Consider the following 10,782-nt stretch of genomic DNA (forward strand, 5'->3'; position numbering starts at 1 on the left):
ATGTACACCTACTCTCTTGGTGATCTCATTTAGCTTCAAGGCTTTAAAAATTATCTACACACAGAAAACTCTTAAAGTCACACCTTCAGCCTGGACCTCTCCCCTGTTTGACTGTCTACTTGACATCTACAGTTGGATGTTTAATGGAGAGCTAAAACTTAACATGTTCAAAATCAAGCTCTTGATATTTGCCAGCCCCGCAAATACAGGCTTCTCCTGCAGCCTACCCCATTCCATCCTGCCAGTTGTTCAGGACATAAATCTTAGTGTCATCCTTGACTTTTCTATTTATCTCACTCTCCATATCTAATCCATCAGCAAATCTTGGTGGTTCTACCTGCAAATGAATCCAGAATCCTACTACTTATCACTGCCTCCTCTGCTATCGGCTGGGTCTAAGTTTTCTTTCACTCAAGGCAGAGCATCCTAATGGGACTCCCTGCTTCCCTCCTTGTTTTGCTGTGGCCTTATCCACACAACACCAAGAACAACTCTTCTATGCAAAAGCTCCATGGCTTCCCACATCATTTAGAATAAAAACGAGATTCTTTACAATGCCACGAGGCCCTACCTTATGTAGTCCCACTACCTCTCTGACTTCAGCCCCTATTTCTCTGTTTAGATCATTCTGCCCCAGCCAACCTCCTTGGTGTTCTCTGAATATGCCAAGCAATCTGTCACCCCAGGGCCTTTGCAAGACCTATTCTGTCTACCTGAAACTCATGGCCCTCAGCTATCTGCATAGCTCGCTTTCTCCCTTTTTTACCTTCTGTTTCAATGTCACCTTGTTAGAAGGTCCTTCTGACTACCTCACATACAAGAGCAACCATTCCCTTCCTTGTTACTCCCTGTCTCCTTGATCCTGCATTTTCTCCATAGCACAATTACTGTCTGACATATTATATGTTTGTTTATTTGCTTATTTTCTATGCCCCTTCCCCTGATGTAAGTTTCTTGAAAGTAGGCATTTTGGGTGTTTTGTTCGTTGTTCTAATTGGAACCTAGACCAGTGCCTGTTACATAGGTGATGCTCAATATACCAGTTGACCCTTGAACAATGTGGGGGTTAGGGGTGCTGACCCCCTGTGCAGCTGAAGTCCATGTATAACTTTTGTGTCCTCCAAAACTTAGCAACTGATAGCCTACTGTTGACAGGAAGCCCTACCTAAACAGAAACAGTCAATTAACACATATTTTGTATGTTATATGTATTACATTCTGTGTACTTACAGTAAAGTGAGCTAGAGAAAAGAAAATGTTATTAAAATCATAAGGAGGAGAAAATACATTTACAGGCTGTACTGTATTTATTAATACAGTTAGTTTATGTTGTCTGTTTACAAGATGAATCATCTGTCTGTCAGTACCTACATCAATATTGTCTTATACGATACAGAAAATGGTAGATGTTATCCTTATTACTAACACTACACATCAAAAATGAAAAGATAATGTGAAAAAGAAATTTGTATTTATTTACAGGTATAACGATTCATGCATCAATAACAAAGCAGCAGCAGTATGATTGCTTTATGGTAGCCTAGCCTATATGTTAATGAATGAATTGTTATGAAATTTTTATGGCATAGAGTGTTACAGTCATATTCATAATACAATATTGGAAACATTGTTGCATTAAGAGAACCCACTTACCTGTGATGGTAGGGTGATACACAGTTTAACCAATTACCAGAGAGAGGCATACTGTACAGTAATGTAATTCTTCGAAAGCAAAGTTATATAACAGAAAACTAACACATTATTTTATATTAAATATCACTCACCTTATGCCTATGTTAGGCTAGACTAGTATCTACATATATTTTATGTATTCCTTATATACCTTTTTCTTAAATTGTTCAATATTTCTAGGCTACGTGGTTCATTTGTGAATTGTTTCAAATTGTCGCAAATTTCCAAAAAATTTTCCAATATATTTATTGAACCTGCACAGTTGAAAAGTGTGTTGTTCAAGGGTCGACTGTAATTATTGAAGAAGTAAAAATCTTAATTTACCCCTTGTCTGAGGCTTGCCATTCTAAAATATTATACCTCACGTTCTGCATGCTGGAGCCCAGGCTATCTTGGGAACGCTAAAGGAAAGTTGTAGAACGATTGCTCATCTAATGATTGCCTGTTTAAAACTGTCTAGCACAGCTTAATGTAAGGTGGTATAAAAACTAAATTTCCATTGGTAACCTAACTTCTGACTTGTCTACCCACCTGTAACTACAGAATGCAGGATCCAATAAAATTTTTCCTAATTTGTGATTTGCATTAAAAAATACTTACAAAGAACTAAAAATAAAATGACATTTTGTACAATTTAAACTTTTTATTTAAGACAATAACATTACATAAATATAAAATTCAAAAATATTTGTTATTGGAATGTATGAAAATTTGAAATCTGAAATGTTGCAGAAAATCTAAGTTTTGCTATACTTCTGTATTTTCAGTTATTCAACTGGTCCTCAGTAATTTCTCATAATTTAGACTCTATGTTAGAAAATGGAACAAAATCATTCCACGAACTGGATATATTGAGAGTAGGATTTCTGCTGCACTCCCCACTAGATGGTGCTGCTAAGAAGTTTTCTTAAAAATTCCAATTTAGAGATACAATTTTAACCAAGTAATAGAATATCATTCATATGTTTAACAATAGTTCTGTCATAACATTTGTTTTTAAAACTTTCAACAAAATGTTCTGTGGGCTCCTAGAGCTTGTGTGTAGATGTGATGTGGGTCAGTTTTATAAATAATAGGCAATCTGAGTAGGTGGAAATTGGAGAGAGAATTTCAGCCATAACAGCATTTGATATTATTAGATTTCCAGCGATCATCATGTAGTTGGCTTCCAATTACCTTTCTCAAACTTAAAAAAATTACATAAGATGTACATAATTTTCTTGTAGATCTTGTTCAATCTACCAAAATGAGTATTGTAATACCCTTTCAATTAAAAAGCCCAGTTGCTTATTCTTATGTGGTTCATAAAAAGCCAGCTTTATTAATTCTTACAAATATGAGAAGAGTTTTAAAAATAGTAATTCAACAGTTGGATTTATGGTTCTTTCTGTGAAGAGATTTGGTCTGTAAGACAGAAAATTCAGTGTTTTTTCCAGTGTATAATATAAGCTGTATTCCAATATAGTAGCATGAGCTATTGGTATAATATAGCAATTAGCCCTTTTGACCACTTCCTAAGAGCCATTAATTTCAATGGGAAAACCTAATGGATATAGGGAGTCAGACTCTACAATCTGCTATAGATTTGAAGCTTTAATGGAAATTTGAGAGTCAAAGTCCTCTTTTATTTTATCCTCTGTGGAAATTGAATCTTGCTGTGAAAAAGCCATTGCATTTTCTTTTCTAGATTAAATTTCAGCCTCTTTACCTTTTACACATTGATTCTATTTTCTATCTTTTAATTACTGTTGTCTTCCCAGGTTTATTGAGTTATAATTGGCATACAACAGTGTGTAAGTTTGAGGTGTACGGGATGACTTGATATAAGTACATACTGGGAAACGACTACCATAAGGTTAATTCACACAACCGTCACCTCACCTAGTTACTTCGTGTGTGTGTGTGAGTGTGTGTGCGTTGAGAACAGATAAGAGGTACTCTCTCAGCAAAACAAAGTAGTATTGTTAACTTTAGTCACCATGCTATACATTAGATGCCCAGAATGTATTCAACTCTAAGTTTGTACCCTTTGACCACCTTCACTCATCACCTTCCTTCCCCCCGCCAGCCTCCGGTGACCACCAATCTACTGTATCTACGAGTTTGGTTTTTTTAGATTCTGCATATAAGTGAGATCATATATATAGTATTTCTGCACCTGATTTATTTCACTTAGCATAATGCCCTCAATTTTTATCCATGTTGTTGCAAATGGCAGAATTTAATCATTATCGTTACTTTCTCCTAGTGTTACCAGAATTGGGATGAGAAAAGGGAAGGCATCATTTACATAATCATCTACGTTTATTTGCATAAGTTATAAGTCTATCTGAGCACGTGAGAGGCAGATGGGAGGGGAAAGGAGAGGAGCCTGGAGTGGGGGTTGGAACTTCAGAAAGGTCTTCTGGGACTTCCCTTTAGGAAGACGGCAACATCCAGGGAGACAGGAGAGATAGCGGAGCCGACCTCTGGGCTTGAGGGCCTTGAGGCTGCGAGGGGATACAGACTGCGATTGTCACTGGAAAGAGTGAAAGAGGAAAGGACAGCAGGCAGCAGGAGCACAACTCAATGCACTTCTTTCTTCTTTTCTCTGCAGCTGATGTTCCCACTCCCTGGCACCTCAGCCTGGAGATGGGGGAAGCGGGAGCTCAGGGCCTGGTATTAGCAGCTGTTCTGCCGGGCTCCTGGCAAGGGAGCGGCCTCAGCACACAGACCCCTTTCTTCTTCCTTGGAGGGAGTGGGAAGCCGCTGTCAGTGGAGCCTTGTTTCTTGGCCTCTCCATCCCCCAGCTATCAGAGGGTAAACCTCTGTGTAGCAGTTTGTCTCCAACTCCTGGACAGGGCTGGGCCAGAGGACAACACCAGAGAAATAATCCCAGCATATTAGCGCCCTCTTTTAACGCTTGAGGAGTTAGGCAGTTTGGCTGATCCCAAGACTGGAGGCTGACTTCAGCTGGAGGAGGCAGTTTGGGAGGGATTTTACTCTGATGCCCAGAGTCATTTGTTTCTTTGCCTCCAAAAGAGTTAGTAAAATAAAGCAGTAGTTGCCAAACTTTTAAGATAACACCTCTTTTGGTTAAAAGAGTAAGGAGAGAGCAAGAGAGTGAGGGAGAGAATGCGCCCTTAGTGTGACTTAATATATGCATGATAATTACCTTTGTCTTTATCATAGAGAAAACTTGCACAGCCCTTACTGTTGCAGGGCACTGTTCTAAATATTCCTCATGTAAGGACTTCCCTGGTGGTGCAGTGGTTAAGAATCTGCCTGCCAATGCAGGGGACATGGGTTCAAGCCCTGGTCCGGGAAGATTCCACATGCTGCGGAACAACTAAGCCCGTGCGCCACAACTACTGAGCCTGCGCTCTAGAGCCCGCGAGGGGGAGCCCCGTGCCACAACTACTGAAGACCACGCGCCTAGAGCCTGTGCTCCACAACAAGAGAAGCCACCAAAATGAGAAGCCTGCGCACCACAACAAAGAGTAGCCCCCGCTCGCCGCAACTAGAGAAAGGCCTGCGCGCAGCAACGAAGACCCAATGCAGCCAAAAATAAATAAATAAATTTATTTAAAAATAAAAAAAACTAGTAGTCTTCAGCGGGGTAGACAGCAGCAGATGGCACAGACCTTTCTTAGGACTGCTGTGAGGCAGGCACTGCGCTAGGAACCGAGACGGCTAAGAGCTTTGACTGTCTCTGGGCCACAAAGAATTTGCAACCTACTCAGGGAGAAGCACACAGGCTGCTCCGATGCTTGGAAGAGAGGCTTTCGGTTCAGCGAGGATGTGTCAAGGAAGACTTACTGGAGGAGTTACCTGAGTCATAAAGGATAAAGTAATTATACAGATGAAGAAAGGAAAAGGGGAGAGTGGTCCAGACAAAGGGACCAGTCCCTGCACAAAGGCTTAGAAATATGAACTATATTTCGAAGGTGCGATGGTTAATTTCATGTATGAACTTGACTGGGCCATGGGGTACCCAGATATTTGATTAAATCTTATTTCTAGGTGTGTCTGTGAGGGGGTTTCTCGATGGGATTAACACTGAATTGGTAGACTGAGTAAAACAGACCACCTTCTCCAATGTGAGTGAGCCTCATCCAATCCATTGAAGGCCTGAATAGAATAAAAGACTGAGTGAGAAAGAATCCTCTCTCTCTACCTTACTGTCTTGGAACTGGGATATGGGTCTTCCCCTGCCTTCAGGCTTGAACTTGGACTGGAAATATGCCATGGGTTCTTCTGGGTCTGGACTTCTCAGCCTCCATAATCGTGTGAGCTAATTCCTTATTTAAAACTCCCTTTTAAATATTGGTTCTGTTTCTCTGGAGAACCCTGACTAATACAGAAGGTATACTGGTTGGGGTGGGAGTATGGGAATGACATGCAATTTGGGATTACTAGAGGGGGGAAAAAGTGAGAAAATGAGAATTAAACAGGTGGGTGAGAAGGTAAAGAGGACACTGGACCATTGGGCAGGCTGGGGACAGCTAGCAGGGGCAGTTGGACTGACCGGAGCTGAGCCAGGTGAGCAGCCCCTGTGAAGAGAGAGAAATGGCTCAGTGCCAGCATGACCACGTGAAGCTCCTCTGGACCCCAAGCTGGAGAAGGAGGGACCACAGGGCTCTGGACAAACTAGCCAAAGGGGGTGACAGGATAGGGAGGGGGACCACCTTTGCTGGGTTTGAGTTCCTTTGAGCTCATGGGAAGGCCCTTGGCTCATCCTGGAAGGGCTTTTTGACAAATACAGAGTGAGTCTTCAGGCCATCCTGAAATTCAGTCCCTCCCCTCTCTGGCTTGGCAATACTCTTTCCAAAGCTACCTCACTCAAGAGCTCAATAATATATGTTTATTCTCAATAATATATTTTGTTTGAAAGTTGTTTTTTTTTTAAATGTTTGTACATCCATCTTGTCTCTGATAATGTCCTTCATGCCTCTATTGTCAGAAATTTATTTCTTCTCCACCACTTGGATAAACATGTTTTCCTGTTTGTATTTCTAGGTCATTTAACCAGTTTGTTTGTTCTAGTATATATTTAATGCTCTGACTCATGATAACACTATTTACTATGTTCTGGCACTATGGTAAGTACTCTACATACATTATCTAAGTTACTCCTCAAAAGTACCCTCAAGCTAGGTATTATGAATTCCATTTTACCAAGAAAGCAAAGGAGACTTAGGAATTTTAGAAACCCACCAAAGTTGATCTGATTCCATTTTTGTTTTTAATTACTGTATGTATAAGTAAATGCTTTTTTATACTAATATCTAATTATCTCAATGGTATTTATTAGCGATTCCTTCCCTCACTGTCCTAGTTCTGATTTGTCACATATTAAACTCAGAGTTTGAGTTAATCTGTTACATTTCTATTTTTTCTGATTCACAACTTTATTATGTTTTTAACTTAGTGCTCCATTGCTTTTATAATTACCACTTTATAATATGTTTTAAAATTTAGTAAAGCAAAATATACAGTAGGGTGAGTCAATAATCATTACGTTTAAAATAAAATTCTGTGGCATTATTCTTGTTATTATACCAGAGGAATTGTTCTCTTCATTTGTTAGGGACTTTAACTTGCTGAGGCTTTAATTGATAAATCTACATTTTAAACTTGGAAATACTATTATATTTACTTTCTTAATCAGCAAGTATAGCACTCAATTCAGTAACAGCCCTCTCTATAATTTCTCTGAATAAACCTTGCCACAAGTTAAATCAATTCCCATGTATTTAATTCTTTTTTGTTGTAATAGCAGCAATAGAATCCATTTTAATTTTATTTCCTTGTTATATATCAGTACATATACTGATACATATATAATACAATACACACATATATACATAATATACACAGATACCTACAAATTTTTTTGAGTCAGTCCTGCAACTAAACTCATTATTTCCATAAAGTTTTAATTTCCTTAGATTTCTAGGTCTGTAATCATGCTATCTGTAAAATAGATACTTTTGTTTCTTCCTTTCTGATATATATACATAATATTTTCTTTCTTCTTGAATAGTTATTGACAACATTTCTGGAACAATAGATATGATTTGAGAAACCAATATGTGTTTCTTCTTTAAGAATATAATCGACTCTTTGTTTTCAATACACACCCCATTATATTTAGCTAATGTTGCCTTAGTTTCCTGTTTGGAAGGGCTGAAGATAAAAATAATTTGGCAGCAGCTCAAATCAAAATAAGCCAAAAAAAAAAAAAAAGGTATATTAGGACATCCAGAAGCAATTGTTCCTCCTCCTTTTTCTGGGCATTGCTGGTGTATTTCATACACATGAGTCTCTTGAGTTCGTCTCTTGAGTTCGTCTCTCCTTGGACCCTAGATCCCTAGTGCCACAGTCTGTAGTTATGAGGGTCCCTGCCCTAAGACGCTGATATTTTTCTTGTTACCAGTACCCCTTCTTCCACATTCCTTCCCCAGAAGTAAAGGATATATTCTCATATAAAAGAGATGAGTTTAAACAATGCAGAGCAGGAATCTGCCTTTCTGGTGAATTACTGAACTAAATTCCATATGACAAAAAGCAACCCTAAATTACCAACACTTGATTTTAAAAGTTTTCATCAACAATAGATAGCTAGTGGCAACCTGCGGTATAGCACAGGGAGCTCAACTCCGTGCCCTGTGATGACCTAGATGGGCGGGATGGGGGGGATGGGAGGGAGGTCAAGAGGGAGGGGATATATGTATACATATAGCTGATTCACTTTGTTGTACAGCAGAAACTAACACAACATTGTAAAGCAATTATACTCCAATAAAATAAATAAATAAAATAATAAATAATCTTTGAAAAAAGTTTTCATCAGGAAGAGATGAGAATTATAGCCAAAAACTTGTTCAAGTCTCTTTGGATTATATAATATAATATATTCTGCTCTTTCTGCTTTTCCTTCCTCCTCTACCTTATCCTTACAGCTTCTCAACTCCATCTCTAACCCCTCTTACCCCAGTTCAAACCGAAATGAATTTCCACTAAGGTATACACAATTAATGAGATATGAGTGCTACTGTGTTGTGTTTGAATTTAACATTTGGTATAGTTTTGTTTTGTTTATTTAGAATATTTATTTATTTATTTGGCTGCACCGGGTCTTTGTTGTGGCACACGGGATCTGCACTGCCATGTACAAGCTCTTTGTTGCGGCATGCGGGATCTTTTTTGTTTTTAGTTGCGGCATGTGGGATCTAGTTCCCTGACCAGGGATGGAACCTGGACCCCCTGCATTGGGAGCGTGGAGTCTTAACCACTGGACCACTAGGGAAGTCCCGGTATAGTTCTAAGGCAAATTAACTTTCATGTGGATTTCTCAGGCACAGTTCAATAAAGTGTTAGGTTTTATTTTGTTTTTGTTTTTTTGTTTGGAAGGGGTCAACGGGGCAGGAGTCCTTCTTGAGTATCCACATATGTGCCCTTCTACCCATCAACCTAGTCCCATCTAGAAGTCAAAACAGGCAGCTGATTTGAATTTTTGTTAGGGGTCAAGGTAAGGAAGTTACAAAGAGCATGGCAAGGAGTCTCTAAATTTATATCTGTGTGAAGCAGGTGGTGGTTTTGTAAGAAATAAAATTTGAGGCCCTCTTCCTAGCCATGCTTGTCTCAGATCACCTTCTTCCTAGCTTCCCATTCAACAGGGAAGAAGTTGCTAATCAGAATGGTCAGAGCCCAAGACGTGGGTTGGGCTATGTCGTAGATTGTACTGCATTTTCCCAAACTGTCTCATCTCTCGTGCGGTTCTTATGTTGTGATGTTGACATGATTCATTGCGAGGTAGGGTCTGTCCTCTCCCTCTGAACCCAGGCAGACCTTTGCAAGTGCCTCAACTAGTCGAATGTAGCAGAAGTGATACGGTGTGACATTTGAGGCTGGGTCATAAAAGTTACTATGGCTTCCACCTGGCTTTTCTTGAGGCACTGACCGCGTTAGAGGAAGCCACTTGGAGAGGTCACATGTGAGCCCTGTGGCTGACAGCCTGCCACCGACACGTGAGGGAACGCTCCTTCAGACAGGTGCACTCCTCAGCCTTTGAGTCTTCTGTGGAGATTCCAGAAATTGAGGAGCCGAGAAAAGCCCTTCTTGCTGTGCCCTGTCTGAATTCCTCCTAATCCACAGAAACTGCAAGACAGAATCAACGATTCTTGTAAGCCGCCACGTTTTGGAGTGATTTGTTACAGAGCACCAGGTAATGAAAACAGGCTACATTTATAAAAGGGTGTGAACCCACGTGCTCCTCTCTTGTGCTTCCTGCCTCACTTCTAGATGCATCAGGCCTAGCCAGTCTCTTCTCTCTTCTACTTTCCTCCTAATATGCATTTGGGGGAGCAAATAAACCAAGGCCTATTGTGCAAACCTGGCCATATAGTTCCCCTATTTCTTAGACTTCTTTCTCTTTGCATATGGTCAGAGGGCAGGGATACCCCAAAAGGAAGGAGGCCCTACTTACTTTTTTTACCAGAGAGCTCTACATTGGGGTATGGGCACCTGGGCTCTCCTAATGCAGAGGTATCTTGTTTCACAACCTGTGATTACTTTTGGTGCTTTGCTTCCTTGGACCCTGGTGGGAAGGGGAGAGGGCAGTGGCAGGCAAGGCAGGGTTTGTGCATTGCTGGGTCCTTGCCTGTAATATCGCAGTATCAAAATCTCACCCTAAAAAAACCAAAAAAAAAAAAAAAACCAGAAAAAAAACCTCACCCTAAAAACCAACCGTGGGCAGAGAGTGAAAAGAAGTAATCAATATGTAAAATTCATAAAAGCAGAAGCCAATTCCTCTTGATATCTCTATGGCAGAAGAAAGAGCAGCAGCTTTAGGGTCACAGTATACGATTTCTATTTCTTTCTCTACCAGGATAGATTGTGGAATGAGTAGTTTGATGACCTTGGGCAAGTCACATCATCACTTTTCTGTGACTCCACTTTCCTGAGTAATAAAAGGGGCGTTTTACTTAACCAATCCTGTCAATCTATGAATCCACAAATCTCTCCTCTCACTTTCAAAGCTATTTACACCTCCAGCTTCCAAACAGAAACATATGCATTTGGATGGGCACCCATGGGAGATACGAG

This window comes from Eubalaena glacialis, chromosome 6, assembly GCF_028564815.1.
Source record: "Eubalaena glacialis isolate mEubGla1 chromosome 6, mEubGla1.1.hap2.+ XY, whole genome shotgun sequence".
Classification (NCBI taxonomy): Eukaryota; Metazoa; Chordata; class Mammalia; order Artiodactyla; family Balaenidae; genus Eubalaena; species Eubalaena glacialis.